The sequence below is a fragment of the Diorhabda carinulata genome, chromosome 3 (assembly GCF_026250575.1).
Source record: "Diorhabda carinulata isolate Delta chromosome 3, icDioCari1.1, whole genome shotgun sequence".
NCBI lineage: Eukaryota > Metazoa > Arthropoda > Insecta > Coleoptera > Chrysomelidae > Diorhabda > Diorhabda carinulata.
In genome coordinates, this window is record NC_079462.1 from 31,712,756 (window position 1) to 31,721,025 (window position 8,270).

The following is an 8,270-nucleotide window of genomic DNA, read 5'->3' on the forward strand; positions in this document are numbered from 1 at the left end:
AAAATTATATATCAGCTTATTTCTTATTATAAATAGAATTATATCAATATACGTATTCTAAAATTTCTATTTATCACTAATAAATACATTCAACTGACTTGTAGACATTCATGTTATAAGGTTATTGAGTTTATACAGATTCTCAATTTATAGAAAATAAACCTTGTAGCAACAATTTAAAAGGAATTTGAACCATTTTTTTTATAATGAAGAAAAGATCCTTGAAATGAAATATTGTTTAAACGACTTTAGTTCTATAATTACTAAAAACATTAACCTATTATGATTAGGGATAATTGTTTTTAGAATGTTAAGTAGTTGGAGCTCCACACATAGTTGATAATCGTTAGTATTTAAAATGTGTGGGCAACACATTATATTCTGATCTAAAAGCAATGAACACAAATGGAAATAAATTTCCAAAAAATGTTAATATTTACAAAGAACTGATATTTTTTTTCTAATTATTATACGATATCATCTAGCTCCTCGTTTGTTTGAATGCATATTCTATTAATTTGTTTTATTTTTAGCTACTAATACATGTTCAGAAACGTGGATTCTTTGAAATATTTGTCTTGTTCTGGCTATTCCTAGGTCTTGTTCTATATATCGATGTAGGTAGGGTTGGGGGATCTTTGAAACCACAACTTAAAAGTTTTGTTTATTCCTATCAATCAACGATGATCATTTCTGAATTACGGGGGGATGTAGCTGAAAATTCTAAAAGAAATTAAGAGACCATACAACCGCTAATGAAAAGGGAAACAATCGATTTCCTAAGATTCCACAAAATACATTTATTTGCTGAGAGTATCCTGATGGTGCATCCACAAAGATAGCAAAATTAGAATCTACAAGACTTGTATCAGACCCATCTTGACGTTCGGCACGGAAGTACGAGAGGACACCAACAAGACGAAACAAATGCTGGGGGGGCCGAGATGAAAACACTGAGAACAATTGTGGGGAAAACAAGAAAGACACAGTAAGAAATACAGATGTCAAAGAACAGTGCGGGATACAAGAAATTGTAAGATGGGGAAGACAACGTAAGAGGCAATGGTACAACCATGTAAGACGGATGGACGAGAACAGACTTCCGAGGATAGTTCTAGAAAACAACCTCCCGGGAGACCACCTAAAAGGTGGAAAGATAGTTGGCAATCCACCTCTCAGGAAAAGATGCAGAGGCAGCTTCAGAATTAACAGATTAACAGATCTCCAAGAAGTAGAAGAAGAAGAAGAAGAGTATCAGTCTTCACAATTTATATAATACAAAAAGGTTGTGGCCTAGTTTTAATTCTACCCTCAGAGTCGTAAATGTAGCTTGACGTTGTGTCCAATGAAGCATTTGCCAATATTGTTGAGATACTAAATTGGATTGACATTGGATATTAATTCTGAGATAGCCTCTCCCACTTACTGAAACGTGAATAACTCTAGAAGACTAACTTTTAGCACTTCTGTCTAAATTTTAATTCTCAAGACTCACTAAATTTCGATAAAGCAAATACACTTTTGGAGCAGTTGTCGCATCATTGATTCCATTCCGATTGAGATAACTTCAAAAAATATGATTTCAATGCATCAACCGCTCCTTCAGGTGTAGAAAAACGTTGACCTCGCACCTTATTTTTGATCTAAGGTAATAAGGACAAATCATTGTTTGCCAAACAAGGAGTGTACAGCGTGTTTGTTTGAGCTGATGTGTGAGAGCTCGAATTTTGGTGGTGGAAAATGTTCAATCTTTTTCGAAATTCATCCTGCAGCAAAGTGCGACTACGATTGAATTCGGAAAACCAGCGAAACACGGTAGCTAGAGAGTCGAAGGGAGTTGATCGGCTAACTGCTGTTGGTTTAATCCAAATCCATCGAAATTCATATAAAATCCCCGGACGAAAATGTTCGCAATTTAATTCAATTTAATTTTTGCACCCAGATGAATATTTTAAGTTTCTGTAAACAACTCAAATATTACTCGTAGGTATGACAATACGTTCTGAGTATGTTCATCATTAAAAATATCAAACTTTATGATATATTCACACCAGTGTGAAATATCTCAAAATATCCCAAAACCTTCGTTTACAGTATAGTACTATTAACATTTAAGCATATGTAAAATCATAGCATCAACTTTCGGATCCCATCATCAAATAAACTGTTAAATCAGTTAGTAAAAGCTTTCCTGGGCGAATCATCATATTCCAAGCGTAAAAATGTGATAAACCACTGATCGTGAAACTGGTCGCAATTTCTGATAAAGCTCGTCATTAGCGGAGCAGTTGCTTAGACGGATTACCTCATCGACTTTTTATGTCTTCATTCATGAGATATTTGCTCTTATTCGTAAAAAATACTACATAATTCACGTATCATCCATCATTCATTACACTTTCACCATAACAAGTTGTCAATAAATTTCAGAAGGACAACTGATTAGGTACTGTTTGATACTACAGCAAACGATATAGCTTAACCACATGATTAACACCGACAGAGACGTGAATAGTAATAGCGGTTTTTAAGGGAAATGCGGGATGTCACTTTTAAAATGACCCTCGTAATAAATAAAAATCGATATATGAGGTAGAAATAGTTTGAGTATTAATTGTGAGAAAATATTTCTAATACATGTTTTTGATACCTTTAAAGCAATATATCGAGAATTTGCACTTTTATTCGGAGTAGGCTGATTATAAATTCCTTTCGTCAATCGATTATGTTCACAAATAAGGCCTATCACCCTGTAAGATTGTATTAACATTCAAGTTTCGTCAAATAACGAAATTATGAAGGCGTCTTTATATAAAATGCGACACACACTGTATATTACCACTAAATTTTTATGCCACAATAAAGTTGGTGTTACAGAAGTATATTTTTATAAAAAGTAGTACTGATCTACTTCATTCCTATTTTGGAATAAGAACAAGTAGGCGGTTATGAATCACACTTTATAAATAAGTTTATGCAGAATTTATTAAAAATACACATCGAATTTATTCATATATGAAAATTGACAAGTGAAAATATTTTCTACATTTTGTAAATCAGATTTTAATTGTGAGAAATAAAGGTGGTCTGTCCAGAAGGTTGGAAATAAGGTTTATATAATTAAATACTGCCCAATCAACGTCCACAACATAAGAGGGCTGTCTGAAAAGTAAACTACCTGACAAATCATTTCTTTCTTCTCGTAATAGGTGTTTACGAATGAGATAACGTCCTAGTTTGGTGAAAATCTTTCACTTGCATATAAAACTTAAAGGTTAGGTAACAATAAGAGTAACTAGGGGTTTCAAATCAGATGATCAAACAATTATAAATACAATTTGTGAATTTTATCTATGGAAATCAATGTGATCAATACATCAATACAATACATTTTACTTTGTTGAAGATAGTCGCATTCACATATCCGATCAATGAAATAGTCTTGGCATTTTTCGGGAGAGCCCTTTGCAATACACTGTTTCACCTGGCATTTTAGTTTCAGGAGTGTAGTGTTGTATTAAGGTGATGAGTCTACGCGAAAAATCCCACTCATTTTGCTTGAGCTGCGTCATAAATGATCCGAAAATCTTCACAACTTTTCACTTATGCGATTGTCGAACAAAAATCGCTCAACGCATGCATAAATATATTTCTTAACTTATATTGATAAGTGTTCACATCTTCCGGTTGAGGTCGGAAAGTTTTCAGGCAACCTTCTTAAGTGTGTAAGCTTCATAAAAATAATCTGAATATAAATAAATTAGATTTAATTCTCTACTAGTTTTTGCCCTGTAGTTGGTTCTTGATTCTAAAGCGTTCTTTGTAGCAGAACCAGCGCTAGTGTCGCTGTTCTCAGTAGCAGTGCAAGAGAACTAATTCATCCAGTTCACTGTACTGCTTGCACTGGATCTAGAGACAGTTCTAAATCGATTTTCATTATTGTTGATACTACAGGACTTGAATCACATAAAATAACCTCAAATACAACAATAAACAAATGCTCCATTGTTTTCCGCACTACTGTGTACTATATTGTTTTTTGTATATTTTGTAACGAGAGAGAATATAGTATAATGTCGGCAACTTAATAGTGGGACATTCCTTTCCGTTTAAACTGTATAACATATAAGTTTAATGTATATAATATATAGACAAGGGATAGTTTAGGAACCACACTCGCCGCTACTCGCTAGATCTGTCTCTGTTCAAAGTAGCAGGTACTCAGAAAGTAATACTTCTCAACAGCTCAAGTATTTCATTTCATATTTTTAATTATAATTCATCATCTAATTTTCTGTTTAGTAGTACTTTTCTTAATGTTACTGTACCTATTTACGTTTTAACGTACGTTCAGGTTTATATTGGTACGTAGGTATAATTTGGTTATTGTATCTGAAGTATTTCTATTTTGGTTACCATCTTGTAATACAAAATAACAGATACACGTTTTTGGCATGTTAATTGTTCTACTGGAGTATATTTAGTATACTCGTCACTACAGACTTTCATACTACGAGGAGCAATTATATAACAATGTATAGAAAATTTTTCTTGATAAATCGTATTAATTTTAGGTTCCTTTTGATAGAAAACTAGTTCCAAAAAACTGTCCAAAATGATCACGTTCAACATGAAAATAAAAATCTCTTTTAACCACAAAAAAATACTTCTACCTAACAAACTAGTTTCCAGGTGAGGAAAAATTTTGGGGAGTGCTTTTTGCCTAGAACCCTTATTTCATTTTTTTTCTTGTATTTGACTTTTTATAATTGAAGGTTTAGTTTCTGTTTTTATCCTTATTTGATTATAGTATCCGTTTTATTGAATATGTTTTTGTATCATTTTTTTAGGATAATTATTTTCTGGGAAGAAGTATGAAACTTGTATACTCTGAAACATGGAAAAAGTTTTAATATTTCCAACATGATGAAATGCTTGTTAGAATCAGTGGAGTCCTTGAAGTATACTTAAGAAGAGATAAAGGTTATAATAGAGACTAAAGGGAAAGAGTAGAAACTAGACCATAACAACGCCCTTGTAAACAAGCCCAATGGAGGATTAATTGGTACGAGTCCGACACTACCCTATAATGAACAGATGTCGATGAGGATTTTCCCTCCTACAAAAATAAGGGTACAATTTTATGTATATATTTTTCTAAAATTGAAAACTAAGGAAAGTATAACGCAAAGGTTACATTGAATTGATAGTTATTTGGTATTAGGATAATTTTATGTTCCCATTTACCCGATCTATTATAAATATATAGTTATCTATATTTTAAAGGGTAAATAAGGGTTATTTAATCACATTAAGGTATGAAAATTTGTCCTTTTCAAATAATTCTTTTTGTATAGACTCAAAGGTATACGGATTAGAACCAATTAAGACAAAAAAGTAATAACCTTTGGAGAAGAATAGTGAAAGCAGTAGAGGAACAATGAAAGAAAAATAAGTTATTAGCTTTTAAAGCCAGCTTGATATCCTGTGTATTTTTCATATTAAGATGTTGTGTTTAATGTTTCCAGATTTCTGGCTGACATATTTCCGTTGCATTTCATTTTATCAACATATAAAGAAAACACTTTATTTTTTATTAAAATATTTATTATAATTATTACAAACATAAAAATACATATCACCAGTGCAGTATATTTATTAAATATGCAGTTAATTATTAAACAAGCAATAAATATAATCAAATTATTTTTCATCATTATCATTATACACTGGGAAAATATTCATTTGAAAAATTCATAAAATAAGTTGCCATATATTCAAGACAATATGAATCAAAAATAGAGATAACTTATTATTTTTACATGTTTTTAAATAGCAATATTCATTAGTATAAATATCAAAGCTGACAACGAGATTATAAGAGAAATTATTGTGTTCCAATAATAATGTTTCTCTGATTAAACTTTATCTATCTGTCTATCCATTCATAAACTTTTACAATAAAAAAGCTTCTGAAATATAAGATACAGTTAGCAGTTATTGTATTTTCATATTATATTACCTATAAGAACAATGTATTAAAACCATGAAAACGGTCGCTAATTAAGATCAAATCAGTTTTAACCGCCTCGTTTGATTAGATAATTAAACAGAAACCTGATCTTCAACTAGTGCTTGATCTTGGGAAAAATTACATGACCCACGATACTTTGTAAAAATCCGATCACATTGTTTACTACTACTACACTAACATTCATATTCAATGTCTGATACAAATTTTAATGACAAACTAAAGATATTTAGAGGTCAAAGAAACACTGAAGCACTAAACTTGGTTATCGAAACACATCCATCAATATAAAAGTGTTTATAATAGTAAACAGTATAAATATTACAAACTATCCAAAAATTCCAACAAGTTTGAATTTTCTTACTTGGAAGAATGATTTTACACGATTTCACCTGTAGTGAATTATTATTATTCCCGTATCATCCAAATACAAAGTATATTACTGGGAAACTATTACCAGAAGAGATCAGAATACATGAGCCAGAGTGGGATTATTACCAAGATTACTTCGTCGGAATGGATACCTCAAGAAACTCGAATTGGTGGAAAGAGATAACTGGAGATTCTGTGAGTTAGAAAAGTAAAATTCAATTCACATACTTACTGAATGCAAGACACTACAGAAACTCGAGGCTCTATATTTATAATGTACTATATAAAGCAGGAAAAATCACCAAATGAAGCGGGCAAATGTACTAAAATTTATTGAAGGAAAATAAATACTAGTTTCAAAGATACTTCTCAGAAATGTGATATAATAGATATTTGATATTTCAACGATTTCCCCTTCAAGCTTAAATGTAAAAAATGGAAACAAAAAAATCTAAGCGATATCACAATTTTTAATACTCCTTATAAATAAAACAGATTAACTCGTTGTACAAGAACAAACGTTATCTACTCCAGAAACTTAGGACGGAATTGTTTAGGTGAATTTAAGGCTTGGGATTTCAATGAAAAAATGATTTGAATATACTAAAAATTACATAACTACGATAATATATACCTTTAACCATTATTAAAACCTATAATTGCAATAGATATTTATAACCCGCTATGTTTCATTTTATTACAAAAAGCGCTTTTTAAGTAGCCAAAATGCAAAAAATGTGAACCTAACTTAACAAAATGAAAACTACAAACTATTCATTTTTCCCTATTAATACAAATTGTAATGATAATAATATATAAAATAATCACAGTAACTATCATGTAGATCAATATAAACCTCAGTTTAACTGCAAAAACTTCTGGTCATGTGAAAAATACGATTTCCTCTTATAATTCATAAATTATAAGAGGAAATTAAGTATTTTAGTCCAGGAGAGATCGGCGCATGAGTACGGAAAATTATTCAACCTTAATTTTTTTATGCGATCTTCTTCAAATTGCCCTTCCGATTACACAAATGGCAACATGGGTTCGATACTCATGCACCGATTCCTCCTGGACTATTTCAAAGGAAAGTGTGTATTTAATTCGTATATGAAAAAAGTATAAAAATACTGATTTCAATACTTTACTAAAATTAATGTTCAGCTTCACTGTCCTAAATCAATAGCCAGAACGACGAAAATTATTCCAGCTGAATACACCCACAATTATATCGTATAACTATAATTATGATAACCAGCTTATCGTCTTTAGAGACTAAAAGTAAAGTCCCTCAAGGGGATAAGTCGATTATAAAAACTCATGACAATGTAAGTGTGAGTGCTGGTAAAAAGGCAATAAACCAACGATCTCAATAATTCCAGCTTAACCCTTCAATCAGAACGGATATAGTTTTCAAATTTGGTACTAGTATTGGGTAGAGTTTCATACATGTCTCAATCTAACCCTAATCTTCACCAATACTGGTTGCTCTCTGCTTTTCACCGGAACCTAAACAGATAATAATTCCCTTTTCTCTAACTTACCTCGTGTTACATCTTCGTTTCAATTACTTCTTTGTGATATTTGGCTTTATTTTATAATAATTGTAATATTCGAGTGATCATAATAACATTACATATTTGTTTTAACATGTCATTTTATTTGTTACTTCTTTGTGATATTTGGCGTTTTTTCATTGTGGTATATTACAACACTTGTGTTTGACTAATAGTCAGAAATTATGTTCCACACATTCTATTTGAAAAATAAATAATTTTATGATTAAAAAGTTTCTATTATCGATTTGTGATATTCCTCATAACAAAAAAAAATCCGTCTAAAGGGTTAATTGTTCCAGCTGCGT

At 31.1% G+C, this 8,270-nt stretch overlaps 1 long non-coding RNA gene across 1 annotated transcript; it reads left to right on the forward strand.

Annotated features, from left to right (window-relative positions):
• Nucleotides 1-3,914: 3,914 nt before the first annotated feature.
• Nucleotides 3,915-5,998, forward strand: LOC130892067 (uncharacterized). The gene is made up of 3 exons (XR_009058983.1): nucleotides 3,915-4,217; nucleotides 4,575-4,692; nucleotides 4,851-5,998. It is a non-coding gene; the product is annotated as an uncharacterized LOC130892067 (long non-coding RNA).
• The last annotated feature ends 2,272 nt before the right edge of the window (nucleotides 5,999-8,270 follow it).